This window comes from Crassostrea angulata, unplaced genomic scaffold (assembly GCF_025612915.1).
Source record: "Crassostrea angulata isolate pt1a10 unplaced genomic scaffold, ASM2561291v2 HiC_scaffold_15, whole genome shotgun sequence".
NCBI lineage: Eukaryota > Metazoa > Mollusca > Bivalvia > Ostreida > Ostreidae > Magallana > Magallana angulata.
Window position 1 is genome coordinate 106,560 of NW_026441570.1, and position 8,842 is coordinate 115,401.

At 36.4% G+C, this 8,842-nt stretch overlaps 1 pseudogene; it reads right to left on the bottom strand.

Moving 5' to 3' along the window:
- Positions 1 to 2,885: 2,885 nt before the first annotated feature.
- LOC128168582 (uncharacterized) lies at positions 2,886 to 7,274 on the bottom strand (annotated as a pseudogene).
- Between the last annotated feature and the right edge of the window lie 1,568 nt (positions 7,275 to 8,842).

Below are 8,842 nucleotides of genomic sequence, written 5' to 3' on the forward strand. Positions count from 1 at the left end.
ATAAATTTAATGAAAATCTGTCAAAATTTGTAGGCATGAGAGCGCTTACAAGGTCAAGTTTTGGATAAAACGGAGTCATTATTGCAGTCAAAGTCCCATAACGCCCACAAAAAGTATCGAATAACGCTGATTTTCGAACTTGACCAAGGTAATAGTGGTGTTAACATTTGGTATAAATTTAATGAAAATCTGTCAAAATTTGTAGGCATGAGAGCGCTTACAAGGTCAATTTTTGGATAAAACGGAGTCATGATTGTGGTCAAAGTCCCATAACGCCAACAAAAAGTATCGACTAATGCTGATTTTCGAACTTGACCAAGGTAATAGTGGTGTTAACATTTGGTATAAATTTAATGAAAATCTGTCAAAATTTGTAGGCATGAGAGCGCTTACAAGGTCAAGTTTTGGATAAAACGGAGTCATTATTGCAGTCAAAGTCCCATAACTCCAACAAAAAGTATCGACCAATGCTGATTTTCGAACTTGACCACGGTAATAGTGGTATAAACATTTAGTATAAATTTAATGAAAATCCGTCAAAATTTGTAGGCATGAGAGCGCTTACAAAACAGTGTGACGGACGGACCCACAGACGCACGGACCCACGGACACACGGACGGACGCCCGGCATTTCTATGTCCCCCCTCCGCGTTGCGGCGGGGGACAAAAATGCAGTAAATTAATTATGCTATAAAAGTATAACTCAGTACACTGTGTTTAGCACTTGACATTGTTTAAAAAGTTAATTTTAACAATTATAATAGTATAAGAAAACCATACGATCAGTAAGAATGTGGAATGTAAAGACAGCCATTATACGTCGACAATTAATGGAGTTAGTTCGTTTTCCATGGAGTGACGTTTACATGCACCAACTTCTTACCAGTAAATATAGCTTTAGTAGCATATTGTACGTTTGTTGTAAAAAGAAAATTTTATATGTTTTGGAGCTGCCCATGCATTTTCGTGGAATTTATTAGGTCACACACATTCAACATAATTCAAATATAAATTGTGCGTATTTTCAATCACTGAATAATTATTTTCATAATCAATTTTAATACTGGTAATCTTTAAAAATCAATTTTCAATTCCCCCCTTTAATACATGACGGAAGATATCAAAGATAACGTTGTTAATTGCTTGTCAACAGAAATCCGCGGACATGACAAGATCACGCTCGGAAGATCACGTCAATCAAACTGGGTGCTATTGTTTCAAACTTGATTGACAAGCGGCATCATTTTGAAGTTTGTACAGGTAAAAAAGGGGGCGTTTGTAAAATGTTCGGCCTTTAAAGAATGAAATATGCCATTTTGAATAAAAAAGCTCTTTCCGAGAAAGTATGAGTTGTCAGAGTCCAAACTACAAAAACTCAAAAAGACTGAAAAAAACTAATATGGAGAAATACTACAGAGGCTATAGATTTTTTATCAATAGATTTTTCCCAACTCTGACTTATTGCATCAAGAAGAAACACTTACACATATAATTAGCCAAAATTGTCTATAATTTTGAATTTTCCCTACATTTTTAGTAAATTAAATACAATTAAAACACATAAAACATCTAAAAATACTAAAATTTGATACAAAGGATTTCTAATTAGCCTAGTACACGGGTCATGTATCCCCTCAATGACTGTTTATCTAAACTCAGCAAGTGATAATGTGCAGTAAGTCTTAAATCCAGGGGGAGATAATCTGAAGACATGATCTGTGACCACCACTGACAGCATCCATCAATTCACCCCTTATAATCCTAACAAAGCCTCATAAGAGGGAAAATTCCTTATCAGATACTGGTTACACTCTTAATTTAAACAAACACATCAGTGATAAAAGGATGGGGATACACCAAGTGCTGCAACTATATGTAGCAGGTACCCAAAGGCAGGCCACATTCAAACATGCCCCGCTCCAAGAGAACCCAATACAGAATAAAACACGGAAAACGCAAAGGGCATTTCCAAAAGGGTCATCCCTATTTCAGTTCAAAAGTAGTACCTGTTGACGGTTGCCATGACGACGACGTTGGAGGTGCTGATGACAGTTCCCGGTCAGTCTCGGCCAGTGACCAGTGGATGCGTCCGCCCCAGGAAGCCTATCGAGATGCCCTTTCATCCATGTCCTCTTCATGCCAACAGTCCGATGCGGTTCTGCCATCCCGACTCCGTCCTGTTAAGCCTACAACAGTCAAAATTGCAAGTGAGGATCGGTCTGACGGAGAAAACATTATAGTCAACGTACAATCACTGACCACGCTACTGCAAGAAACAGCAGTCCACCATTGCTATGTCCACCAAGGAACATCAGAGACTATTCAGCAGCGACTGGCATTGAAATCATACAGTACAAGTGCTTTATTCATAAGCTAAGGAACCTGCAAAAGAACATCAGGAGCATAAAGCTAAAGTCCCCCCTCCCACCCGGTAGCAACAGAGATGCTTTTATTCAGAGACTGGCAACATGTGTGCGAGCACGAGTACGATATGAACTGGTGCACATAAGAAAACTGTGCAAGTCTGATGAACTTTTCATACGTAAGGCTGAGCAGGCCATATCCAACATTCTGTCGTGCTTTTCCGGAGTCCATGACCACTGTCGCAGAATGTTGTTTACGTGCAATGCCCACCTACCTACTTACAGCGCCAAATTCCTACCTTATCGAAGGCACCTGGACCTGGAACCTGAAGACATTTCTAGCATACAGAGGGTCATTAATAAGCAGATACTGGGCCAAAACTTACCAAAAATCTGCAGACTCTCAACTACTAATAAATGTGAGAGTCTCCATCAGACAGTGTTCACTTATGCACCGAAGAATGCCACCACTTGGGCCAGAAACTTCACCGCACTGTGTCACTCCGCAGTTCATACCTCTACTCACGGCACTAGATCTTCATCATCTCTCATTGCCAACAAGGTCGGTGTGCGCTGGAACCATGCAGGACCATTTCACCATAGATGACACAGTTCGATCGCTTGAGGCAGTACCACAGCCTATGAAAGAAAACAATTCAGTACAAGACCAACCGCTAAACCTTAACAGTAAAATCATACTACCTTATGGAAACAGACACTGCGGATATGGTTCATGACCCATGCATCTCCTTAACGACTTACATTTTTTCTGTGAATTGTTTACAGACTGCGGCTCAATAGACAAATGCTGTGTGTTCATACAAATTTTACAGTGACACAGATGAGAAACATGTAAATTTTTGTCAATATGATGTCCTTGTATAAAAAATAAAATCTGTGCACTAATACTTTGTGTTGTTTACTGTTGATGACGGGGTAATAAAACCCCATACCCTGACTCGTTAAGGCTGCCTAACCAAAAATGACAACAATTGGTCCTATCAACCTTCTTTCAATTTCAGATATGAATTGAGCTTTCTGCTCTTCCATTAAATTGATTTCGTAAACTGCAGACATAATTACATTAGAGATGCAGAGGTAAAAACCAAATATGGTCAAGTACCTGTAATTAACAATAAGGAAAAAATAAATGGGCCATTTTAATTGATAATTTAATTAATAATCTGCTTAGTTAATTAATGAAATGAAGTGCTGGGGCAGCATAAGCCAAAAATATTGTTACCAAGAGCCCCCAGTGTCTGCAGGTCCGTCCATTGTGCTATTCACCAGGCTTAGTAATCACTGCCTATTCCTAGCCAAATATTAGAGTTATCTTTCCTGGGCTACAAAGCCCAAAATGAGTGTAAACAGATACAACAGAGGACAAAATCTGGCCAACTGGAACTAACACCATCTTATGCAACACAGATATGTCACTAAAACTAGTTTTGGGGGAATTCATAATTTTGACCTATGCTTGAAGGTAGCAGGGGACAGTTTTTTTGATGCATGAAATGGGGGGGGGGGGGGGGTACCCCCATTTAGCACTAAGTTGCGGGAAAAATATAATAATTTGCACCTGGATCAAAATGACCTGTTAGACTTAAGGAAGGACATTATGGTTAAAAATTTACCCAAAATGACACCCATATTTTTTTCTGGTCAAATAAAATGTCTAATTGACCCCCCCTGTGTAATGTCAAAATTTTACCCATTTTGGCCCATTTAGACCCCACCCTACCGTATTCCCTGAGAGATGACCTCCGGGACAGGGTGCAACCTGTAGTCTAACATGTCCCCTCCCTGCCAGTCTGTACCGCCCCACCTCCCATCCATGTCATTTTCACACTATTTCACTTAATGTCTGCCCTACTTTCTTCTTGCATGAAAAGTGAGCACACCTGTCAACAGCCGCCGTTTCGCATCTGACTCCCAAGCACCCCCTATAACACTATGGGACCTACATGCTATACATCAAAATACGGGTACTTTATGCAAAACTGTCCCTTGCTACCAAAGCAAAATGCCTTCTCTTCTTCGAAGGGGGGCATAGTAAAAAAGTCATCATGTTCTTCAAGAAACACCACAACTACGAGGATTGAAAAAGCCATGTGTTTAAAACATCAACACATAAAAAAGACATTCAATTTTCATGGTGCAAAAATGTTTCTATAGTCCAATCAATTTACAGGTGAACATTTCTGCAATATTTACATTCATACTATTTCTTCTCATAATAAGTGTAAATCATTCCATCTTGTAAATGTTCACATTTGTAGGATAAAGTTAACGGTACATTATTTGATAGTAGTACCTGAATATTTTGCATAACAGTAGATGGTAAAGATGGTACCTGTATGTGAGACAATGCAATGGCTGTTTCAGCTGTTGGGTCCACTTTGACGACTTGACCGAACCAGCAGGGGCAGTCCTTCAACAACAAATAATACTTCTCAATACCACAAAATAGAAAATTCCAAAAAACTTCCAATGATTGTATTTAATGGGTTAAAAATGATATGCACAGCTGGATATAATTCACTACTGCAAAATTTGGCATACGTCTTTTTGCTTGATTTAAGTTGGAAGAATTACGGTATTTCTTAAATAAATTCACATAAAGGATCTTGCAAAAAAGTCTACAAAATCTTTGTCTAAATTATCGTCAGAGTCTAATATATGTCCTAGTTTGCAAAATAAAGGGTCATTTGCATGTACCTTTCTTTTATAACCGCATTTCGATGTGACTTCTTGGAGGCCTTCTTCAGTTCTGTGAATTGTTTATAGGATGATTTTTGAATGTTTGTCTAGTGTTTTTTCTTGTCTCTTTTTACTCCACGCATATAAGTTGGTGGGGTGACACCATACAAGTTTCCTGTTGACATTTCTTCCATAGAATTACATTGGTAATCACTCTCTTCTTCACTTCCACTACAATCTGCATCATGATGACCTTGTCTTTGAGGAGAATGTCCACTGAGAAAAAAAAATAAAACTGACAAAATTAAATTTCACTTCACACTTCATAAACATGGCATTAATATGTCATAACCATAGTAAAACACAAAATAAATCATTCATAACACTGTTTAAATAATGCAACAAATTTCTCTCTCTCTCTCTCTCTCTCTCTCTCTCAGACTCATGTTTTAATATCATTATTGCACCTTACATGTAATTTGACATATGTAACTCCACGGATTGATGAACCAACAAAAACACCCTGCATCAAACATAACAGTCTTATTTCAATTTCATCAAACACTGTTCTAACCAGGTCGACAACGCACTAATGTCTTACCACCCCCCCCCCCCCCCCCCCTTTCCAAGCCCCTTTTTATCAACACTAACCTTGAACCCATTTACACAGAATCATTTTTTGAAACGCTGTATTACAGCTCTTGCAAATGTTAATAATTTCCAACAGATAGCTAAGTGTTTATTTTGTGTATTCTACAGAGGCGGATCCAGCAATTTTGAAAAGGGGGGGTTCCAATTGATGAAAATCAATACGTGCAAAATACATTATTTGTCAATAAACAAGGCCTTTTGAACGTTTTCCGTGCGTAAATTTAATAAACAATTATCTCATCAATATCTATTTCACATCTATTTTAATATCAGAGTGCACTGCATTATTGAGCGTTTTGGTTTAGGAAAGGAAGATTTGCATAATTTCTAGCCTTAAAAAAAACAAGTCTCCAGCAATGAGAACGTGCGTCTATGCTATGCTTAATAGAAAGAAACGCTAAGAAACCAAAAATAATTCAGACTTATTACGACAAGCTATTATAAAAATGAATTTTTGGTAAATTGTTTTTATGTCTTTGATGTTTAAACTCTGAACTATTTAATATTTATTGATTTTGAGTTCTATCTATTGCCTTCTTAAATAAAGGTCTAAATGATAGGATATGACAAAAATGGGGATAGTTTATCTGCTGAATATATGGAACATGTGTAATACAATTGTACAAGCAATAGTCGTCCCAGGGAACTTGATGTGACCTCTGTATAATGGGTGCGCCACATCACCCGGCACTAGTACTGATGCGATCTTATTCAGGAAAGTTTTGAAAAGTTGTGCATTTTCATGATGGTTTATATATAAACCCCTTACACGGTATTTTGTAGCATAATTTCCGATTCTTGGAAACAAATCAAAAAAGGGCTTTCTTTTGTGTTTCATGTGGGTATGAGGTACGGTATAGCTAGCATTCCAGAAAAATAGCATAACTTGCATAAAATTAACTATAATAGATTTTTTAAAGAAATAGAGTAGACAATACATTGTAGATGTTATTATAAATATGTGTTTTTAGCAACACTGCTTAGTTGTTTTTTTTTTTAATTTTCCACATGTTTACTCACAGTTGTGAGCACCGGATGCCGGTGGGGAGTACCTTTTTCGAAAAAAAAAAATCGTTAGGGTTTTTCATATGAAATACATGTACATGTAAATTAAGGTGCGTTGTAAAAAAAATCTTTAAATTAGCAATTTTAAAAGCATTTATTTGAAATAATTACAGTATTTATATTATAAATGGGGACAATTGCCTTTAAATAGGCATTACAAGTTTTCAAAAAAAATTATATGCCCTAGAGAAAGGGGGGGTTCCGACCCCCGGAACCCCCCCTCTGGATCCGCCAATGTTCTAAGACTCAATGATACAATGTTTGTATCACCTAGTCATTCCGTCCAAGATAACATGTACGACGTTCACGACACTGCTTGCTTGCAGCATTAATGCAGGTCGGATGCATTGTTGATTATGCAAAATATCTAAGTCACAATAAGCTATTCTACCTGATGAAATCGTCTGGATCTTCCGCCAGTGGGTTAAAATCTTCGGTTGGCGTTGTCGACAAGGGAGTTTTTAATTCCCCGTCCGCCATGTCAAGTTTCGATAACTCCTGCTCGGTGAACATGGTCAGAGTTATCCTTCTTTAATTTTCTACCCAATGTATTACATGTAGTTTATCAATCTTTTAATATGTAGCTTCTGGCTATCATTATTATTTGGTAATTTTAAGAAGAAATGCTAATTTATTTTTTAATATGAAGAATATGATTTTTTTTTTTTTGATTTATCTGATATTCTTGAACCTTTAATACAGATCGAATGTCGTTTTATTTTAATTTTGAAGAAATTGAAGGAATAGAACTTCAGATATCAATCAATTTAATAACTTTATAATAAAAATATCACAATATCGGTATGACCTCTTTTTATAATAGAGAAATTTTCAACTGATATCAAACGTCAAAATATGATAACAAAAAACAAAAAAAAATTTTATATAAGAAAGATTTTTATGTCAAGAATTGCGATTTTTTTCTCTCTTTTTTCACGACCATATATTCTGAGAAAATCTTTTTTTAATTGAAATTTACACTACTTTTTGGGTTTAAAAAACAACTACAACTTATCAAATTCAAAGCAAGTCAGAGGGGGGGGGGGGGGGGGGCTTTCAAACTTATGTAATAGTCGGTGTATTTTAAATATAATTCAAATCTGACGATTAATTTTCTCTCCATATACATGTATACTTAGTAAATGGCGTGGAAGTCATTTGCCAACGAGGGAAATGAGTACATCTTATAGTCGGTGTTTTTTAAATAAATTATATAATTCAAATGTACAATTGCATGATTGTCCATTTATGAATATGTAACTTTAATTTATATTGACCAGTAATAATGTATGTATTGCAAATTTATATTGCAGAGTACCGGTATATATATATTCATGCCAAAGGACCCCCGTTATACTTATATCGTCATTATTTTTAGCATTTCTTTTGATTTTCATTTCATTTTACTTATTTATTTTCATACATTTTTAATTATCACATTTTATCGTTGGTTTGTCGTATACACTTATAGGGTCAAATGTGTGACTACGTACGCCACTGTCATCACTAGCAAACCAAGGACTGATTCACCATCCTCAGTGGATTGCTGGATGTAGATAAATATACGCAGCTGCTGATGACATCAAAGGTTTAGAACCGCCTATTGTTAACTTGATCTTTTTTTATATAAAGAAGTTAGTATAAGTAAACATGTAATCGTTTAAAAAGGCTAGTTGGTCAACAGGTTCACCATCAGATCTACCTATGAATTTAAGATAAGATTTGTTAAGCTATAATTAAGCTATTACTCAGCAAAGAAAAAAAATAATATATATCACCCCTTTTATATAGAGCTCTTCTTCTAAAGGAGAGAAAACCCGTCTAAAAATGGCAACGACCATCGAGCTCTCTTAATTGTTGAGCTGTAATTGTAAATAAATTGTCATACAGAGAGAGAGAGAGAGAGAGAGAGAGAGAGAGAGAGAGAGAGAGAGAGAGAGAGTTTCTTGTGAACAAAAGATCGAATGGATTATGAATTTTCCGCAATCCGAAAATGGTCGCGAACAAAGGAAAAAGTATATGAATACTAGCGAGAAAAGTCATAAGAATGCAATGTGCACATG